This window comes from Talpa occidentalis, unplaced genomic scaffold, assembly GCF_014898055.3.
Source record: "Talpa occidentalis isolate TD23 unplaced genomic scaffold, MPIMG_talOcc4v2.1, whole genome shotgun sequence".
In the NCBI taxonomy this organism is placed as follows: domain Eukaryota; kingdom Metazoa; phylum Chordata; class Mammalia; order Eulipotyphla; family Talpidae; genus Talpa; species Talpa occidentalis.
In genome coordinates this window covers 19229757-19240810 of record NW_026555331.1, presented here as the reverse complement: position 1 = coordinate 19240810, position 11054 = coordinate 19229757, and the positions used below count along the sequence as shown (strand labels likewise).

The 11054-nt window shown below is 41.7% G+C and overlaps 1 long non-coding RNA gene across 1 annotated transcript in view; it reads right to left on the bottom strand.

Moving 5' to 3' along the window:
* Positions 1-461: 461 nt before the first annotated feature.
* Positions 462-11054, bottom strand: part of LOC129145271 (uncharacterized) — a 76605-nt gene continuing 66012 nt past the window's right edge. The window contains exon 3 of the long non-coding RNA XR_008550575.1: positions 462-653. This is a non-coding gene — a long non-coding RNA (uncharacterized LOC129145271). The remainder of the gene's footprint in view (positions 654-11054) is intronic.

The window sequence follows — 11054 nt, the reverse complement described above, 5'->3', positions numbered from 1 at the left end:
GCAGTGCTAGATGATCTGTGAAAAATGATGACATGACTTAAGTAGATACTTGGAAAAAATTATCATATACTTTAACCCCCTAAGTGGAAAGTTAGGAAGGAAGAAATGAGTAGCATTTGCTCTCAGGGATTGTTCTGCTGTTCCCCTTTCTCTGCCCTGCCCTGCTCACAGAATCCCTGGCTCCCTGGCTTCTCTGCCAAACAGGATGTGGAGTGGGGCACAAGTAGGAGATCAGGAAACAGGACATGAGTTTGGAACACTTTAGCCAATCCCTACTGGATTGCAACGGGATGACTGGACCTCTCTCCTGCCCCCTGGCTCCTGAGAACTCACCACATTTCACCCCTTATAAATTCTACCTGGTAATGGCCTTGTAAAGGCAGGAAGGACACAGGGCAGGTTTTCTGATCCCATGCAGACTGGGTAAAGGAGGAGTCAGAGTCCTCAGTGGTTTTGGCAGGTCTTTTATTGGGGTTCAGCAGGTACGTGGCAGGCAGGGGTGCTGGGGGCCTGGCAGGCTGGCAGGCCTCCCAGCCCCCAGCAGATCTTCACTCTGGGCTTTCCGGCCTTCTCTCAGCTTCTGCTTCTCTTGCTTCTCTCTCGGTGTCTCTTTCGGCTTCTACTGCTTCTGCTGGGGTCCCCGTGACGCTGCCCTTAAAAAAAAGCACAGTCTTAGCGCAGGTGTACCCACTTCAGGTGCCCGCCATCAGGCATGCATTCAGGATCACAGGGTTCCCTCATCTATCCTGATGGCGGGAGGGCAGAAAAGCCTGATTTTTTACCTTACCTTACAGGCCTCCACTGTTACTAGTCCTGGGGTACTACATTCTTCCTCACTAGCTCCCTAAACTTTATCTTCACCTTTGTGAAGTCCAATGATTAGATATTCCCAGGTGATTCAGTTTGAATGTGCTCTCTCTTTACTGCCAGGGCAAAACTGAAATCGCTATTTTCACCTTGCCAAGCACTTTTTCAGATGTAATCTTCAAAGCTAAATTGTGGAGTAAGAATTACAATGTCTGCTTTAAACAAGAAAAATATTTATTTCTGATATGTTAATTAACTTAGAAAGTGATAGGGGGGGTCAGGTAGACTGATGTTCCACTTTGAGTTCTTTATCTAACTCCCTTCACTTCTAACTATACACTTGGCATATTTTACTTCTTTCTCTTTATTTTAGTACTCCAGGTCTGTGCATTAATTTTTCTTTTGGGGTCCCTCCCCTTTGTTGTACACACTACATATGTGCATTTGAGGAACTTTCCTGTCAACATTTTTTTAATGAAGAGTCTATGTAAAGGAAAGCTCAGAGAAGACATTTCTCATCCACCCCAGGTATATAGAAGCTATAAAGAAAATAAAGTTCAATTCTTGCAAGTGACAACCACAGATAATAGATACTATCAATGCAGGAATTTGAGAGTGGGTTGTAAATCAAAACAACACAATATGCAATCAAATAAATAAGGAATAGGAGTGATGGGTTTTTTTTTCATCTATATAAAAAGGCTGACGTTGGAGAATTTGAACTCCTAGAAATGCCAGTTTTCATTGCAAAGCAAAATTCAGCTGAGATGCTATCCCCACACCAGGTGTCAAACTGCCGGAGTGACCGCCCTGGCAGAATCTACCAAACACCAGAGAGTGCTGTGAGGGAGAGGTGCATACTTTCAATAATGGTAAGAAAAATAATATGGTCCCCAAATGGAAGCATCTGCCAGGGTAGAGGCTGACAGAGGTTCTTGACAGAAGAAAGGTCAAAGCCTGCTTCAATGTAATACTAAGAGAAGTGGATGGCACTTTCATACCATGATAGTGATAATGTAACAGGGTGGTCCCCAGGAAAGGGGGAGGTTCCCTGCCCCACCCAAGGGAGGGTGGAGCTGAGCAGGAAGAGGAGAAGCTGGAGAAGAGACTGAGGAAGGAAGCAGGATGGAGCCAGGAGACCTGGAGGAGACGCATGGAGCCTAGAAACACGTAAAGAAACTGCGCTTGTCTTTTGGTCGTGGACTGGGTGACACAGATGTGGGTGAGACCTGTGGGGAGGTGACAATGGCAGCTTTTATCTTGATGTTGATTTTGCTCTTTTCCTTCCGGGCTTGTCCAGTTGTTTGTGACCCTTTTCTGTGGGTCCCCACTGGAAGATGTTTTAGACTTGTGGTAGACTTTGGGGCCTTGTTCTGGGCCGATCCCATATGGATGGACTTTTACCCACGAGGGGATGGGTAACTTTGGGTGCTTCATTTAGAAACTAGACTCTTTGCCTTACCTGTATTGTTTCCTAGTTTAATTAAAGTTCCTTCCCATTAAAGTCTCCTATGTTTTGTGTTGATGCGGCGGATGGCAGAACCCATGTAGAATAGGCAGGTTTGCAGGGTTTGGGCTGACCCTCTCCCTGTCCTATAACAATAACGCCTTTTAAAATTTATAAAGCCCTTTTTATTCTGAAGACAGAGAGTAGGAAAACCACAGAAAGGATTATGAGCTTTGCTCTTTTGGTGCTAATTGCCCTGGCTTCCAGAGGGTTTATGGTCCAGAGCATTTAGAGCAGGATTGTGTAGGGTGTTTATTCTGCTTTTGGATTAGAATTCTCCTGGTTCCGGACAGATGGTGCTGGGCAATGGTATGCAGCAAATATTTCTTTCACAATACTCAGGTAGGTGCCTTCCTGGTGGCGCAAGGGGTTAAGACACAGCACTATGAAGCTATCCGCAGCCACTGCAGTATGAGTTCGATCCCAGCCAGGAAGCTACCCACATGGTGCAGCAGACTTCTCCTGTCTCACCCACTGCTCCCCTCAGCAGTGTATTTCAATTGATCCTCCTGTTCTGTTCCCCACTCTGTCTCTGATGAATCCTCTCACCCCCCACACCTCTGGCCTGTACCCCAGTTCTTGTATGCAGAAATAAATAAATCTTTAAAAAATAACCAATACTGAGGTACAGGAAATTTCACATTGCTTTCTTTTCCCAAATCCAATTAAATCTGGTTCTGAGAGTCTGCAGAGTCACAACAGGATACCAATGGCTGCCATTTCCCAGGAGCTCTTCTGTTTTCATTCTGGTTGTTCTGCGTCCCAAGCAACTTAATGCAGTCCAACAAACTCAAGAAAATGTGCACACTCATGCAACTGTCACCATGTTTAAGACAGACCATTTCCTCACAGTAAAGAAGTCCTGGTACAGACTGGAATCTACCCTCTGTACCTCCAGTTCCAGGCAACCACTGGTAACCTTTCTGATACTATACACTGGTTTCCCCTGCTCCAGAATTTCATATAAACAACAAAATACAGTACGTATTCTCATACTATGGTTATTTTTGTTATTGTGTGTGTGTCTATAGTTCATTTTATTTCTAGGTAGTAAGCCACAGGACGTTTTGGCCACAATTTCTTTCTCCATTTACCTGTTGACAGACATTTAGTTTCTTCCTATTGTAACAGGGTGGTCCCCAGGAAAGGGGGAGGTTCCCTGCCCCACCCAAGGGAGGGTGGAGCTGAGCAGGAAGAGAAGAAGCTGCAGAAGAGACTGAGGAAGGAAGCAGGATGGAGCCAGGAGACCTGGAGGAGGCGCATGGAGCCTAGAGACACGTGAAGAAACTGCGCTTGTCTTTTGGTCATGGACTGGGTGACACAGATGTGGGTGAGACCTGTGGGGAGGTGACAATGGCAGCTTTTATCTTGATGTTGATTTTGCTCTTTTCCTTCCGGGCTTGTCCAGTTGTTTGTGACCCTTTTCTGTGGGTCCCCACTGGAAGATGCTTTAGACTTGTGGCAGGCTTTGGGGCCTTGCTCTGGGCCAATCCCATGTGGATGGACTTTTACCCACGAGGGGACGGGTAACTTTGGGCTCTTGATTAGAACCTAGATTCTTTGCCTTTCCTGTATGTTTCCAAATTGTATTAAAGTTCCTTCCCATTAAAGTCTCCTATGTTTTGTGTTGATGCGGCGGATGGCAGAACCCATTTAGAATAGGCAGGTTTGCGGGGTTTTGGGCTGCCCCTCTCCCTGTCCTGTAACACTATCTTTTGTCTTTTGATTATAATGAATAAAGCAGCATGGACAGGATACAAATTTTGTGGACATATGCTCTTTACTATTTGACAAAAACTGAGTAGTACAGTAAGTGAAATAAGCCAGAGGGAGAAAGATAAATATTGTATGATTTTACTCTGTAGGGTAAATGATTTTCAGGCTTTTCTGCCCTCCTATCATTAGGATTGCCCTGCCTGAGGGGGCACCTGCAGCTGTTACATTGTTGTAAGCTATCTTGTTTACTTCTGTGGGCCCAGAGGGAAGACTTGCTAGGGGCTTGGAGGCCAGCCTCCTGCCCCTCCACCCCCAACCCCTGCCTGCCATGTACCTGGTTGCTGCACTACATATAAAAGCTGAATAAAAGCCTGAGAAAGCCACTGAGGGCTCCAAGACTCCTTTACCCAGTCTGCTTGGATCATAAAGAACCTGCCCTTTGCCCATCCTGCCCCGACAACTCCCATGTGCAACATAGGGAAACAAAGTAAGAAACTAGCAAAACTAAGCCAAAAAAACAAAGCCTAGACATATGAATGCAGAAGTGAGGTTACTGGAGGGGCTGAGTAGAGCAGCGAACAAAGGGAATAGGGCACAATGGTATATAATAAAGGTATATCGTTTGCTCTGGTGATGGGGTGTGTGGGGTGAGTGTAGGGTAAAGAAAATATCAGGCTTTTCTGCCCTTCCGCCGTCAGGATAGATGATGGATCCTTGTCCTGAATGCATGCCTGATGGCGGGCACCTGGAGTAGGGTGTGGGCATAGGTAGATGGGATTCAGCTGAGCTAAGACTGTGCTTTTAAGGGCAGTGTCACGGGGACGCCAGCAGCAGCAGTAGAAGTCGAAGCCGAAAGAGAAGCCGAGAAGCAGCAGAACGAACTCCAGAGAGCTCAGATAGAGTGAAGACTTGCTGGGGGCTGGGAGGCCTGCCTGCCCCCAGCCTGCACCCCTGCCTGCCATATGCCTGGTGAACCCCAATAAAAGACCTGCAAAAAACCCACTAAGGACTCTGACTCCTCCTTTACCCAGTCTGCATGGGATCAGAGAACCTGCACTGTGGCCAGTCCTGCCCTTACAGCGAGTAAAAGGGAAAAGCGTTAGGCTTTTCCGCCCTCCCACCGCGCATGTGCACGCGCCAAACGGCATGGCGTGTAATGGTGCCGAGGAGAGCAGTGGGCTGTGGAGGAGTGTGGAGAGTGCCACGCAGTGTGGGGAGGAACAGCGGACTGCATGAGACACCTACATGGCTGCTAGAACCGGTAATGAACCTACCCGGTATGGGATGGTTGCACTACAGTGTGGCATGGTGATGATGTATTTCTCTTTTTTTTTAAAGCTTTATTTATTTATGCATATAAGAACTGGGGTACAGGTCAGAGGTGGGGGGGTGAGAGGACCCACCAGAGACAGAATGGGGAACAGAACAGGCAGACTGACGAAATACACTGCTGAGGGGAGCAGCGGGCGAGTCAGGAGAGGTCTGCTGCACCGTGTGGGTAGCTCCCTGGCCTGGGCTCGAACTCATGCTGCAGTGGCTGCAGAAGCTTCATAGGTTGTGTCTCAACCCTTTGCGCCACCAGGGAGGCCCATGGTGATGTATTTCTGAGGAGATCTGAACCAACTCCCCTGAATCATGTACTGTGCTGTACACCAATGTTACCTCAGTAATAAAAGCAAAACAAAACAAATAATTTAGGAGAAGGATTGTTCAGACATATAATAGGTGCATCAATTATATAAGACCCTGCTACTCACTTCTCCAAAGTGAGTGCGCCATCTTACATTTCTGTCAGCCATATTTGGGGATTGTAGTTGCTTTCCATCTTCATCAAATCTTTGTATTTGAAATATTTTTATAGTACCCCTTTATCAACATATAGTAGTCTCTCAGCTTGGATTTAATTAGCATTTTAGTGATGATTAGCGATACTGAGCATCGTTTCGTTAGCTTATTTTTATCTTTGTGAAGTTTCTTCAAATCTTGTGCCATTTTGTCTTATTATTGAGACATAGGTGTTTAATAGATTCTGGATGCAAGTCCTTTGTCAAATATGCATTGCATATATATTCGAGTTAATGACGTGTGTGTTCATTCTTTAATTTTGTCTTTCAAATAACAGAAGTTTCTACTTTTATCATTTTTAACTTAATTTTAATTTTTTTTCTTTTTTATGTGAACTTTCTATGCACAATCCAAGAAAGCACTACAAAGATTGTTTCTTTTTTTTAACCTTTCAGTGACTAGAAATGTTAGGATTTCATCTTTTCATATCTTTGTTCCAAATTTAGTGGCCTCTTCACTTACCAATTTTCTTGCCATGAGATTATTAGTTTTTTTCACCTCTTCCCTCTTCTTCTTTCTCTTCCTTGCTTCATGTTCTTTTTCTTCCACAGTGTCCTTAAGTATTAAATGTGAACTTGAAACCAGGTGCTTACACCACCAAGAAATGTTGAATAAAATATGACAGTCTTTAAACACACACACACACACACACACACACACACTCTCTCTCTCTCTCTCTCTCTCTCTGATGTGAAATACCCAGGTACCAGAAACAAAGAACTGAAAACTGATATGATGTAGGGATGTAGGCAGTTGTTTCTGGAGAGCAGGGTATGGAGGATAATTGTATTAGTACCCATGATTTGTGGTTTTAGTGTTAGGCTAGTCATAGGCAATAAGACCTTAGACATATAGTGTACTGGGAGTTGGAATTAAGAACTACACTCATCATGAAAGATTGAACTTAGCAAATATTTACTCACTGAAACAGAAAAAAATTATTCTCTGACTAGGCCTAGAGTATGGTAGGAAAAGATAACAACTCCAGATGTATACTTCATTCATATTTGTGTTCTGACTTTATACTCCATAAGGAATCTAAGAATTGAAATCCAAAAACTGAACATAAAAGTAGGCCCCAGGAAGTACCTGACAAAAACAAATGCAAACTAACTTTTCAAAGATAGTTCTAGAATCTAGGTCACACAATGTGCTTAATAAAAAACAACAATAACAGGGCCTCCCCAGTGGTGCAGCGGTTGAGCGCTGGGTTGCGAAGCTGCCTGCAGCCTCTACAGCGCCGGTTCGATCCCCAGCTGCTCCCCGGCCACCAGAGGAGGGTCCCACATGGCGCACAGACCTCTCCTGCCGCCCGCTGCTCCCCTCAGCAGTGTACTTCCGTCCTTCTGCCTGCTCTGCTCCCTGCTCTGACTCTGGTGAATTCTGTCACCTTCCCGCGCTTCTGACTGTACCCAGTGCTTGTATGCATAAATAAATAAATAAATAAAACAATACATAAGATGATAGTTAGATGAACCTATTATGACAAAGCACACACAGAAATAATTCAAATATATCAGCGTTAACACAAAATGACAGCAGGATTAGTATCACACAAACTTAAGGTGTTAAAATGACAATCTGAAAATCAAACAAACACAGGATACTTATGTTAAGATGAATAAGTGAAAGGTAGAATTGGACTTTCAGCAGTGACATGATACAATATATACTCATGTTGATTCTCAGTGATACATACCAGAACTTATATAATGTTATAATGCAATATTATTTCAATAAACAATAAGATGAACAAGAATTAAATAAGGGAATAAAAGCCATTAACACAAACAGATGAAAATACATGAAAACATAAGAATAAGAAAAATAAGTAAACTCTGAGAAATTAAAAATGTCCAATTACAAAACATAAAATCTCAACAGATGTGTTTAATATCAGATAAATGCAACTAAAATGGAATCAATGACTAGAGACATGAATCTGAGAAAAAAATCAATAATTTATAATTAAGGGATAAAAGATAGAAAATAGAAAAACAATGTTTAAATACAAAAGAGATGGAATGAGAAGGCAGTACAATCATAGGGATTTCAACTGGAAACACTAGAGAGAATAGGACAATGGTAACATTAATGAACTAACAGTTAATTTTCTAAAATAATGAAATAAAGGAATCAACAAATTCTAAAGTACAAAGCTGAACAATAACATAAAAAAATCAAATTCAAATAATCAGAGAGCAACCAACTACTTGTAATAGACAAAAATAATCACACAAATAAAACTTCCCAAAACAGTAACAGAGGTCAAAAACCTTAGATGCTGAAGGAAAATAATTGAAGATCTATTTAGCTTGAACCATATGCTGTTAAACCCTTACATCCACAATATGACAACTGCATATAGTTTGATCAAATAATAGAGTATTCAGACAACTTCTTATTAAATTGTGAGGGTAAAATTATGACATTTTCAGAGAAAGACTAATCATTTTTCACCCTAGGGTCCTTGTCAAAAGAAGGAAATTGAAATCAGAGGAGAGAGTAAGGAAAAGAAGTGTTGAACAAAGAAATAATTTAATATGGATAAGGACCTCCCTGGTGGCACAGCGGATTGAGCACAGCCCTGTGAAGCTGTCTGCAGCCTCTGCAGCGCTGGTTCCATTCCCGGCCAGCAAGGGAGGTACCCACATGATGGGGCAGACCTCCTCTGTCTCGCCCGCTGCTCCCCTCAGCAGTGTATTTCAGTCAGTCTGCCTGTTCTATTCCCCGCTCTGTCTCTGGTGAATCCTCTCACCCTCCCACACCTCTGGCCTGTACCCCGGTTCTTGAATAAAAATAAATAAATCTTAAAAAAAAATTAAAAAAAATTTAATATAGATAAGCTGACATCTAAATAAGTATTAGCTTCATTAAACATTTAAATATAATGACTAATGAGATTATATAAACAAGGGATAGCTAATTGCCAAATAATAATTATGTGAAATTAAAAGAGAGGAAATTAGTTGTAAATGTTCTAAGAACCATAATAGCTTCCAGACATTTTTTTTTCCAAAAGAGGGAATGTTAAAAATTTAATGACATCCCAGAATAGAAATTAAAGAAAGGAGAAGCAGGAGTGTACCATTATACCAGTCTTATAATATAAACTTACATCATACTGTTTGAAGGTAGACTGTGTTAAATTAAATATGTACACTATAAGACCTAAAGCAACTGCTAAAATGGCAAAATGAAGAATTATGGCTAATAAAGAGATAAGTGGAGGTATAAAATATCAAATAATTCAAAAAGAGGCAGGAAGACAGGATAAAGAAGAAAAAATGGGACCAATAGATGAAAATCAGGTTGCAACAATATCAATTAGTTCAATCATATTAAATGTGGGGGTAAAAGAAAACAGATATAGTCATGTTGGAAAATAGCAGTTTCTTCAAAACTTTTACAAGGGGAGAAATCAAATATTATACAAAAATGAACAATGATGGAGGAAAATAAAAATGTAAAAAGAAATAAATTTAAACATACACATATCACATGATCCAGCCATTACACTCTTATCTGTTTACCCATGAAAAATAAAAGCAAATATACATGTAATGACTTCTTCACAAATATTTATAGCACCTTTATTTGTAATAGCCCCAAGTAGTGAATATAAAACATTATGAGGAATAAAGAGATATGTTACATAATGATAAAATATAAAAAGGAATTCACCATCAAGACTTAGCAATCCTGGGCCTCCCTGGTGGCACAAGGGGTTAAGATGCAACCTACGAATCTATCCGCAGCCACTGCAGCAATCCCTGGCCAGGGAGCTACCCACATGGTGCAACAGACCTCTCCTGACTCACCCGCTGCTCCCCTCAGCGGTGTATTTAAGTAGGTCTGCCTCTTTTGTTCCCCACGCTGTCTCTGGTGAATCCTCTTACCCCCAACACCTCTGGCCTGTACCCCAGTCCCTGTATGCATAAATAAATAAGTCTTTTTTTTTTTTTTGAAAAAAAGACAGCAATCCTAAGCAATCATGCACCTAAACACAAAGTTTCACAATGTATGAAGCAAAAACTGACTGAAAGAAGAAATAGACAAGCCCCAAAATATAGATGGATGTTTCAACATTCTTTTGTCATAATTGATTGAAGTACTGATAGAAAGAAAAACATTTTCTTGAAATATTTGACAAATCATTCTAAGAGTGTTTGGAATATAAAGACTTCTTTTTATGACATTTTCTTATGTCAAGCATCATACTGAACTCCTCATTGATAAAAACTTAACTTGTTTTTGCTGTTTATTTGTAAATCTTTCGATTTAAGTGAATGGTACTATTTCAGGAAAAGATCTTGTTTAAATTTCTATATCTAGCAGCATAGTGGAGAACATAACCAGAAAATGCTTCTTCCGGCCTCTCTGGGGTCACAGGGGTTAAAGACACAGCATTACCAAGCTATAGGAAGCCACTGCAGCACAAGTTCAATCCTCTCACCACCTCCCACACCTCTGGCCTACACCCCAGTTCTTGTATTCAAAAATAAATCTTTAAAAAAAAAACGCTTCTTTGACAAAACACCTGGAGAACATAGAAGAATTTAAAAATACATATTTGAGCCAAAAGGAAAAAAAAAAACAGCAAGGGAAATCTCCAGGAGCTATCAAGGAGAAAATAAAAACTCCATATTTGTACTTGGGGAGAGATTAGAGTTGTGACAGGTCTGTGGGTTTCAAGAGGGTAACATTCACTAGCAAGGCAGGCAGGAGAAAGAACTTTAAGCCTTCACAGAACAGTAGGTTGGTATTGAACCTCAAAATGCTGTATCCTGGTTGAAGTGGTGCACTAGAAATGATTCATCTGCCAGCAAAAGAAGCTAAAGCAATTTGTACTTTTTTTTAAGAATTATTTATTTATGCATAGAAGAACTGGGGTGTAGGCCAGAAGTGTGAGGGTTGAGAAAATTCACCAGAGACAGAGTGGGGAGCCGAACAGGCAGATTTACTGAAATACACTGCTTGGGCAGCAGGTGAGACAGGAAAGGTCTGCTGTGTCGTATGTGGGTTTGCTCCCTGGCCAGGGGTTGAAATCTGTCTGCAATGATAATAGCGCTGAGACTTAGCCCCTAGCCCACCAGGCAGGCCTGAAATTTGTATATTTTTACCTCAACTTTGGAGGCAAGGATCTGTCTTAAAATTGATAACCACGTGTTTTCATGAT